This window comes from Hippocampus bargibanti, linkage group LG01 (assembly GCF_051943395.1).
Source record: "Hippocampus bargibanti isolate YZ-2025 linkage group LG01, ASM5194339v1, whole genome shotgun sequence".
NCBI lineage: Eukaryota > Metazoa > Chordata > Actinopteri > Syngnathiformes > Syngnathidae > Hippocampus > Hippocampus bargibanti.
This window is the reverse complement of record NC_142734.1, coordinates 32,993,637-33,005,195: the sequence shown is the minus strand read 5'-3', so window position 1 is coordinate 33,005,195 and position 11,559 is coordinate 32,993,637. Positions and strand designations below refer to the sequence as shown.

Below are 11,559 nucleotides of genomic sequence, written 5' to 3'. Positions count from 1 at the left end.
GCCAAATTAGGTGGGTGGGCGATCTCATTAGAATGCCTTCAAGGATGTCTCCCTCTTGAGGTGTTTTGGGCTTGTCCCACCAGCAGGTCACTGGGATGACGAGTCTCCAGATAAGCAGTCGATAATAAATGGTAATTATTTATTTACAACAGTTTTTTTTTCTTCATTTCATGCATCTTGGCCGTGCAGATTCAAGTCATTTGTGGGCTATTTATTTATTTTTTAGTTTATTTCTCCCTCGACTCCAACACTCCTGATTCAATTATACATGATTGTTTCAGGCTTCTACAGGGCTTACTGGTGAACCCATTATTTGAAGGTCTAAAACAGGCAGGATATGGCTCTCGACAAACCAGAGTTCCAGACCTGTACTCTTGAGTCACCCCGATGGGAGGAACTCTCTTGTAGCTTAAACTTCAGAAGTTTATTTTTAGGGGTATAAACGTTTTTGCTAGCTTTCATAGTAGTAAGATCAAAAGCGCTTACTGGTCCTGGCATGTTCAAACTCATAGCATGGACCCTACCTATGCATGTTACATTCTTGTTTGTTTTTGAAATCACATCTCTGGCTGGCATATGGATTTAAATGATGTTCTGTATCCATGCAAACATTGACCTGAATACGTACAATACTAACAAGTCAAGTTTCTATAATTTGCATTTACTTTAAAGTCAAAAGAAACATCTACTCAGTAACCATTTGGCCTCTTTGGAGAAACGTTTGGTACACCCACAGAGTGATGGAAAGTGATCTGTTTCATTTTTGTGGATTGGGAGGGGGTGGCTATTCAGTGTAACCCATCTTGCCTTGTTTGCGGTGACCTTTTCTTGAGCCTCACCATCATCCATCTCCACATGTTAATGTATTGTCGTCAGTAATATCAGCGAAGGTCATTTGGCCAACAATAAATGAGGCCAATTGAAGCATTTGAAACAGAACATCGGTCATATAGTAATAATGTATCAATATTTGACCCTTTTGTTATATCTATTGTCTGCAAGAAAATATGTTGCTTCTGAAGCATCACGGGGCACGCAACCAAGCAGTGTCATCCGACAATACGCTCAGCTTTAAATTTCCCAGCCCTAGTCTAGTTATTTATATTTTTAAGCTTTGCCATCATTCAGTTTTACCTCAACCATATTTTGACTGTGTTTAGTTAGTTCTTGGCTACTATGGAAAAGAACTGTTGAATGGGAGAGGATGATCATTGGCTCATAAAAGTTATTTCACTCTTGAATGACATAACTTTATTACTTTATTATTACTGTTGTAAATATGAATCCTCTGGGAGAAAGAATAGGTGTTACCAGTAAAAAAAGGCAATTGAAAAAATGTACATTGATTTTTAAACGAGTAACATGTAGAACAACATAAAGTGTGAATTGTTTTTCTTTGTGCATTTTTCCCCTAAATTTAGGATATACTTGAGGTACATTGTGCTGCCTATCGCCAGTCTCCTCATTCGCCCACTATTGATGACTCAAGATTGCAGCCACAAACTTTGGGGCTGGAAAGAGGTCACCACTACGACCCAAAATAGACCGACTTCGTAGTTACTGTTTGAAGAATAACATTTCCAAAAACGTATGGGCAATAGACTCACTCGATAAACTCTACGTGTTAATAATACGTAGTGTACGCTACTTGTGTTGTACAAAGGGGTGAGAGTGTATTCTTGGTCCAGTAGGAACAATTTTGAGTCTATACATATAAGAAAAGGTCAAATCAAATCCGGGTAATTGCCAGTCGCTGTCGTCGTTGATTATTTACACTGTTATATTGGTATAAAAAAAATCACTCAATGGGCCATGGAACAACGTTCTTGGAAATTACGTAACGTTCGCCACATTTCAATGAAACGTAGGCATTCATATTCTGCCAAGGCCGTCATGTTATCTTCTGCGTGACAGGTTTTTGAAGGTGATGTGAAACCACCGTGTAGCAGAATGATAATCAACTAAGATGCAGTTACATGGGCATCCTTGTACTTTTTCTCATCTTCTCTTCTTTCTGCCAAGAAATCACCAGAATTAATATTTTTTTGATATCTACCTTTGCCAGAAACTAACAGGTCTGTGGACTTCACCTGAACCTCGTTTCACTGCCGGATGACAAATTGAGACAGACGCATGCATTATATTCGGACTTAAAGCCATTGAAACAATGCACATTTTAGAAAAGACTTGCTTCAAATAAGAAGATGAAGAATTTGAAATTTCACTGGCTTAAAAACTGCATATCCCAAAACAAAGTTGTGGAGACAACAAGGAACCTAAGCAACAAACACAAATCCATCAGAATAAATGTAAACAATGACCTGACCTCAAATGGTCTGATGCAAAGTTCTTTTGCAGAGATGTTTGTCACAAACAAAGCCCCTCTGACCAACTCGGTCATAAAAACATGAGTTAGAAATTCTCCATTTCCATTCAAAATGTGTGCACACATTTAAATGCAAGTAATCTGCACTAATGATCCTGGATGGATGTCTAATTCATTTGCATATTAGCTATCACTATTCCATTGTAAGTGGTCAAAACTTAGTGATGATCAAAACAAAACATGTTAATAACGCATATTGTATTATCAATGCCGTTTTTTAAATGTACACTTTCAATTTACACCTTTGGAATGATTTTTTTTATGAATACAGGTAAGGACATGACTTTCCCCTTACAGCTGCATGAAAATATGCTAAAAACCCAGCATTTAAATGGGGGGTGTAGACTTTTTATATCCATCACATGTCATCACCATACTGGCATTTGTAAATTCTCTTCACGTGGCTTGCAAATTTGCCATGCTTCACTGATGATAATACGGATATCATAAATGTGACTGACCTTCCGTACTGTGCATTAAAAAAAACAGACACATCTTTACTCTCGCACTCTGGAAATGATTGATAAGTTCTGACATTAGTGTGGAGGTCGTGACTTCATCGAGCAGTAAGTGGCGTCAACGTAAAAGCTAAATTGGCTATTGAGTATTGACTTTAGATGCATCACTATTCCATTTTTCTCAACCAGGAATGTAAATGCGGGGGACCAAAATACAGGTCTTTGTCACCTTGAGGAGAGTCTACAATATGAATCGCCCAAAGCCGCTAACATAGTGGCCAAGTGGGGTGATGGAACTGTTGTATAAATAAACAAACAAAATATAACAAAATAATAATAATAATAATAATAATAAAATAATAATAATAATAATAATAATAATATGTTCCTTTCATCATTTACCTCCAAGGGTCGCCATAGAATTGCCACTTTGCAGCTATCTTGTGGAGAACATGCATACCCCACACCGAAAGGCCAGAGCTGGAGGCAAACCTCTGCACCATGTGGCTGGTGTGCTAATCACTTGAGCCGATTAAAATTATTTGAATTAACTTAAATTAATAATGCTCAAATTTGATTGACACTGTCAAAGTTTTCCAAGTTCATCAATGTTTTGTTGTTTTCGTTTGTACACTCAACTCCCGTTTATTTTTTTGTCGTGCTTTTCCCACAGACACAGCTGAAACAAAGCACTGTACACAAAGCATCAAATAATAATAACAATTGAAACATAAATAAGCAAACGAAAGCTTCTTCTCTCACTCTAAATCGTCTCTAGATGCGAGTCTGAGCGTGGATGATTTTTTTTCCTCTGTGTGGGCCGCGATTGGCTAGCAACTGGTTCAGGGTGTCCCTCGCCTACTGCACAAATACAGCTGGGATAAGATCCAGCAGGCCCCAAGACCGTTGTGAGTATAATAGATTGATGGATGCATGGATGGATTTGGATTTGAAAATATTTCATTCCAATTCTTTACATTTTTCTTCCATCATCTGAATTTGTGGTTCTTGGAAGCAAAAAAGTGAAACAATTCCAGTACAAATTTTGATAACTTTGAAAAAAGTTACTTCCTGCAAAAACACATATTCCACGCCCGAGTTGTGAGCAGCATATAGACGAACGTATCAAGTGATTAATTGCTGAGTAAATGCTTTGACGTGATGACATCACTAATGTTGTCCATGACATTTGGGAGCATTGTTGTTTAAATTGACTCTTACCATGAGGCGCATTGATAATAAATGGAATAATGAGTCTAGAAAAAAAAGTTAGCGCAGTTGCATTACTGTGAATGCTTGTCACAAGCATTTATTATTCATGTATTATGCCTTTAATTGCTTTGCCTTCATTGTTGAAATGAAATGACATTTTCCATCTGATGGCTGTCCGGTTAGCAATATGGGATACTAAATTTATCGTCTCTCTTTCACATTACCACCACCCAATGTTCTATTATGCACATTATGAATAGAAAACAGTCCACTTCCATCAGCCATGCATTCCAAGAAACAAAAAAGCATCCAGAATTAAAAGGTTAATTCAAAGGTTAATGATCTCAAGACGCCGTGACAACAGAATGTCTGATTCATGTTCATTTGGATATTCTCAATGTTTTGCATGTTGCTGTCATACCAAAACAGCATAAAATTATGCATGCCTTTGACATTTAACAATGAGGGAAAGAACTTTTTGCAATATTAAATATTGGAAAATGGAAAAAAAACGGTTTGAGTTTATTAGCAAGTCCTAAATGAATAATGCAATATTTTTATGAGAGGCAGAAAATGGTTTGCATTGAGGGCAACACTGATTGGCGACACACACACACACACACACACACACACACGCACACACACACACACACACACACACACACACACACACACACACACACACACGCACGCACGCACACACACACACACACACACACACACACACACACACACACACACACACACGCACACACACACACACACACACACACACACACACACACACACACACTACCTAAAGCTCACAGGGCAGCCGTAGCCAAATATTTCTCAGAGTTACAGCCAAGCTAAATAACCCTGCACAAAGCATTGCAGTATAATTGCATTTGTCCCGCTCGAGGCCTGCCAAAGGTGGGGGGAAGGGGTGCAGGGTGGGGGGCACACATTTATAAAAACTCGAGCGGAACCTCACACCATGTGTTACAGTGAACATTGTCGATTTGTTCAGTTTTTTTTATCAAGGAGATGAGTTATGTGTATCTTTCGCTAGTAATCGAGGGCAGAAAAGAGAGTCCCATGGCTCCGTTGAACACTGGGGATACTGCCAGTCACCTTCAGTCAGGGCTTGGGTCAACTGTAATGTTTTCAACGGGCACGCATGTGCCATCGGTTCACGACAGTTCCGCCTTTGAGGAAGGTGAGAAGTCAAGAGTTCACCAACCTATTTCACTGTGACGTCGCTCGACAATGGCGCCACCCATGCGTGGATGGTTAATCGTCTCTGTGTGGTCTGAGATTGGCTGGCAACCACTTCGGTGTCCCCTACCTACTGTATGAAGGAAGTTGGGATAGGCTCCCGCACATTCCATGACCCATGTGAGGAAAAGCGGATCAGAAAATAGATGGAAAGTTGGATAAACAATTTTCATGAATGAGGGCAGAATGGAGTGTGCGTTCGACAGTCAGTCTGTCGTGGTGAATAAGGAGCAGAGCCAAAAAGCCCGGGGAAGATCCAGGCCATGCTTGAGGCACAATTTCTCCCAGTTTGCCTGGGAAACACCTCAGGACCCCCTGGCAAGAACTGGAAAAAGTGAGTGGCTGTCGAGAGGAATTTCTGGGCTTCCCTGCTAATCCGGTTGTCACTGATAGAAAATGTTTCGATGGATGGATAGAAACAGCAAATTATGTGAGTGTCAACTCAAGATGACCACCGGTGGTTTCACTTGTCGCTATGACAAGTAAGCGACATTGTATTTCTATGCCAGGACTTGTATAAGTCGGTGCCCTCAGTCTGCTGGGGGAGGTTCCGGTACACCCATGACCCGAGTGAGGTTAAGCAATACTGAGCATGGGCCATCGAGAAATTTAGTTTCTAGGCAATACTGTTCATCATGGCTGACCTCCCCTCCATTGCCAATTATTTTATCGGCTTGTATCACCACCGTCGTAACCGTTTTTCGTCACATCTATGAAATCACTGACTGTTGGTTTAGGTTAACATTGCTCTTCATTATTATTATTATAATACCGAAAACCGCCCAAGTCTTACTTTTTCTGGCGTAGTCAACGAAAAGTAATGCAATGTGGAATTTTGCACATACACATATTTACACATGATAACAAAAGTATTGAAGTTGTTTGGAGATAACAAGATGACATCTCCTGCATTGCCTGTCATATTTTTATACCTCAAAGGAAAGACAGAAGAAGAAAGTATCCTCTGTGCTTGTCATCTTCCAAAACAAAGGACAGCGCATAGAATTGGGTTACCAAAGGAAAGCGTTGTTCCTAAAATGCAATTACATTGTAGTTTTTTGGTCCAAAACTCATATCACAGTTTTTAAATTAAATGTAATGTTTTCAAATGTGCAGAAGCGAACCTCTTTCTCCCCACAACGAAGGAGGGCAGAGCGTGCAGGAGTCAGGATATTTACTGCTTTCATTTCGTTTTGAGACAGCGGTTTATTGCTTTTGTGTTCCATTATTACTGCCTCCAACCGGGGCTAATTTATTTAGATTAAACAGGCCTGGTGTTTATTGTATGTTGTTTCTTCCCCCTAAAAAAAACATGTGAGACAGGGACAGATTGGCTAAACAGATTCTGAATAAATTGTTTCCCCCGAAAAAAATCACAGAGTTTACCAAAACGGCTTCTGTTCGATTCAGAATTGGCAATTTATCAATAACCATGTCCAAGTGGTTTGTATTTGCTAATACATATATTGGATCGGATGCATGTTGGATAATTTACCGCGGTAGCATTTGCAAGAAGCTTTGTTCACAAAGCAGCGTTGGACAAATGGCAACATTTCACATGGGCACTGGTTGCGAATACTTCCTGCTGAAGACATTTTGGTTTGTTCACGACTTTGTGGTGTAAGGGTCTTTCCATCATGGATCTATCACTCGGTTCCGACTTACTCATTTGGTCAATTACATGGTTGTACTTTATTTGTATTGTGCAATTGTGCATCCGCCTCTGCATTTGTGCCATATACGGAAGACCTTTTTTTCTCATTGTGAAAGTCAGTTTTTACAAATTTTACAATTACAAAATGTAATTATTTCTTGTAACCTCCCGACCCCATAATAATGATGCCAGTCTTTTGATGAGCCCCTAGAGTGGAAATGCAGTTGCCCTTTTGCTGAGATGTGGTTCATTTGTACAAATGACTTATATCTGAATAATTAAAAAGTGATGATAAACACACATTTCACATTTACTAAATGTTACTATGCTAATCTCTTAAAATGTTCATTAACTCAATCAAGTTCATTACGGGTTGATCAATATTAACATTCTATGTACAGTATGTACAATATATTCCCCGATAAAAAGTTTGGTACTTCTTGGGCAAGCAATAAATAAATAAATACCTACCTACCTACCTACCTACCTACCTACCTACCTACCTACCTACCTACCTACCTACCTACCTACCATACATACATACATACATACATACATACATACATACATACATACATACATACATACATACATACATACATACATACGTACGTACGTACGTACATACATACATACATCCCCGCCTATTTGCCTTGCGAAATTGATTGAACAATATTTGACTTTGTCAGTTTCAACAATGTGATCTGTATTCTGCTTTGTCTGCCACTGGATAGCCAACAAACGTTGAAAGGGAAAAAAGCCTTTTTCAAATTCCCCCGCGTGTCTTTGACTCATGAACTCTATGTGTAAAAACACACGAAACAATATACAGTAAAGTCTCGTTATATCGATATTCTCGGCAGTCGGACATAATATCGATATAACCGGACTATCAATATAACCGGACTATCGATATATCCGATCCTGCGGCATGTACATTTTCTCCTTGCGTTCATAGAAATAGTATTGTAATAAGCAGTACTATCGATATAACCGATATCAGAGGCAGCCATTTCTTTTAATATTTCTTTGGGGGAAAATGGATTGAGTTTTTTTCTTACCAAATTTCACCAATATTTGCGAGAGTGATGGATCAATCTACATTTGCACAACATTGAAACATTCATTTTGTTTCTGTGGAGCATGGTCTTTTGTTCAACCCTGACAGCTGTTTTGCTAAATGAGCCTCTTCATTTCTGCTTGCAGTTTTAATTATTCAAAAGATTAGTCGATTTTGATTGTTTACTCTGTGAGTTCCAATTCTTCAGATTATTTCATTCATTGATCCGATTTAGTGAACTAAATGTTAAATGGACTGTCACTTCCAAAACGCTTTCCTAGAGTACTCAGAGTACTTCAGACAGATTCCTCATTTACCAACAGATGAACATCAAGAGCAACCGGGGGACGTCAGTACATACCAATTATGACTTTACAACTAAATATTGCACTGATGAAATGATATAAAGTAGGAAATCCGTACAAAAGTGGTTAAGCACAATACAAGTGATACAATGAAATATGTTAGTTTGTCACTTTTTCTCACATGAATATTACCAATTAAATATTTTTGATGATTGGTTGACCAAAATTACATTTCTACTAAATAGAAGATTTTTTTCACTCATTTTTTTTTTCGTTAAATTGATGGTCTTCAAACTAATCTAATCCAAGATGCATGATCATGTTTTTTTTTTTTACTTCAGGGCTTTGCAGCAAATGTACTTTATGTCCTTTAAAAGACACAACCATCTGCACTCATCGGCCTGGTTGCATTTTAGATTGTGCTCCACGTCCTAAAGTGTTATGCTGAAGTAGAGTGTACATCGGATAGCAGTCGGATGCAATTGACTTTTATGGTGCTTGTCCCTCCACACCCACTTTTTTCAGTGTCTCTCAGGACTACCATGGTGTCAAACTGTGCTTCTAATTAAGGTCTAAATTGGGCAGAGAAAATGTTTTCGAGGGACATGCATAGGAGATCTAAAAAAAACCATGCATGCGAGGTTCATCGAAGACAAAATTGTCCTGAGGTGTGAGTGGAAATGGTTGTTTTGTATGGCTGCTGACCATTGCAAGCTACACACTGCCTCTCACTTAGTCAGCCAGTATGGCTCCAGTTCACCTCTGACCCTCCTGATGATAAGCGGCAGCCTAAGGAACATGGATGGGTGGCTTTCACATATAGTATAGTAAATCGAACAAAAGATAACTTTTTTTGGGCGTATAAAGGTCCAATTGATTTAACACGGTGACTGTGATGTCACTGGATCTGGTTTACTATGGCAATATCGCCAAATGAAAGTCAAAGAGAGCGGACTCAAAAGTCAAGCAATATAGTACGAGCTTCGGGGCTCAGAGACTTCTTACTAGTGGGTGAATTTGGTTGCCTTGGAAACCGAGCATCCAGAAGTGCTGAAATAAAAGTTTTATAACAGAAAATAGAGAATAGGAGGATGGGAAAAAAAAGGTTAAAGAGAGAGTTGTGACAGAAGCTGTTTTTCATCTTAAGATACTGGAAATACTCGAGACAAGTTAAAGAATGAGAACAGTTGGCGATGGAAGTAAGTCAAGTAACCTGGATCAAAGGTAACTATTGTTGGTTTAAGTTATAGTTTGCTTTTTGTTGACCTTCTGAATGTATCAAAGTTGCTTGATTGATATAAGTGCACATTTAGGTTTGGCGCACCCCAATGAACGGTTTATTTTCTAACTTTTTACATATATAAGGCACTGGACTATGTGTAAGACACACCTTCAATGAATGTAAAATGGTTTCCAAATATAATATATAAATATATAAATCGATGTTTTCCAAATATACGGCACAGCACGTTATAAGGCGCTACAGTAGAGGCTGGGGTTACGCATTACTTCTTCTACAGGGGGGATTTGGAATTGGTGGCTGCTGACAGTAGTTTTGAGACCTGTTGTGTCCCAATATGACTTCACATATAAGGGGCACCGGATTAAATGGCGCAGAGTCATCTTTTGAAGAAAAGCAAGGCTTTTGGGTACGCCTTATACAGCGCAAAATACACTATTTATCTTATTGTGATTTATATTTTCCCAAAAATAGATTGGATAACAGATGAGCTCATTTCAATTGATTAAAGAAATCATTTCTGGGAAAAAAAACATTACTCATTATAGTCATGCCACAAATGGTCTTTTTTTTTCGAGGAAAAAAAAGTAAAATTGGCCACGGGGAAGTGTCGAAGTTGAACGTTATGTGCTAACAGTGGCAGGACAGAAAACAGTCCAAAAACTCTTTATGTGCGAGCGAGATGAAGACGGTCACGGTGGTAATGCTGTCTTGTTATCAACTGCAAAAATAACACAAAATCATTTTGCAACATATGACACATATAAATAGCCCATAGAGGGAATAAGGGTGGAAAGTAATCGTGGACAATCCCCCTAGAATTTCCAACAGAAAACCTAATTGCTTTTGTTGTATCTGTTTGCTATGTTTTTTTTTTTCTAATTGCTCCGTGTGTATGCTCCAAGTCTAAGGGGAAACAGATGCTGTGTTGACACATACAATACACTTAGAGTGACATTATAGCCCAATTAGTTGAATGCATATTTTTCCCCCTTGCTGCTTTCTGGGTCACAAATTGTTTCCCGGTTTCAAAGAAACACAGCAGGGCTTATTGTTCCATTTTTGAATCCTGTTGGCTAGCCGTCAAATTGCTTGCGTGGCTGATCATGATTATGGAGTGATAGCTAGATAAAGTGTACCCATCATTTATTGTATTTTAGTGACATCAGAATGACATTAACACATTCACTGCAATTCCTGAATTTATTCTGGAATTGAAAGGCATGACGTACGAAACAACAAACATAATGAATAATTAGAGTGGTTTCCATTAATGTCGCTATTGTCATACAATTGGCAGCCTAAGTTGTTTTCACGGAATGGAAAGGTGGCTGGGCTCCATAAGACGAGGATCTTTGCCGTGATGGCAACTCACAATAAATGTATTTGAGAGCAGCTTCAGAAATGTATTCGAGAGCAGCATCAGACAAGCGTCTTCAATAGGAGAAGGGCTGGCGAAGTGATTTAGTGTTATTTTGGTGGCCTTATTTACAGGTAATGGCATGAGAACAATGAAGAAAGCTTTGATAAATGTGTCAATGTACCGAGTACCGCGCTTTGGGACATACAAAAATGCTGTGATGTGTTTAAGAAGACACAGCCTCTTGCTCAGTCTGACATATGAAGTAGTCTCGTTGGAAATGCAGGTCACAATTGAGATTAAACTATCCAAGTTCCTGCTTGGCCATTAGAAAAGATGCACCCGTTCCCCTTGTCTTCTGCTTTTCTCCTCTCCTTTAAGTGAGCAAAGGCAGGGCTTTTTTTCACAATAATGAAAGATACATCTTGTTTAGGCATGGTTTATTTTTCATCCGAATCGCTGGCAAAACTTCACTCCTTGGTAAGCTTCTAGGTCAGGGGTGTCAAACTAAATTTTTGCCATGGGCCTCATTGTAGTTACGGTTTCCTCTCGAGGGACTTTATGAATTTGGGAAGACCATTAGAATGTTTCATCTCCTCCACATATTACGCACAGAAAGTACAACAA

The 11,559-nt window shown here is 38.9% G+C and overlaps 1 long non-coding RNA gene across 4 annotated transcripts in view; it reads right to left on the bottom strand.

Annotated features, from left to right (window-relative positions):
- Nucleotides 1-11,559, bottom strand: part of LOC148903968 (uncharacterized) — a 55,562-nt gene that overhangs the window by 11,518 nt on the left and 32,485 nt on the right. The window lies entirely within an intron of this gene.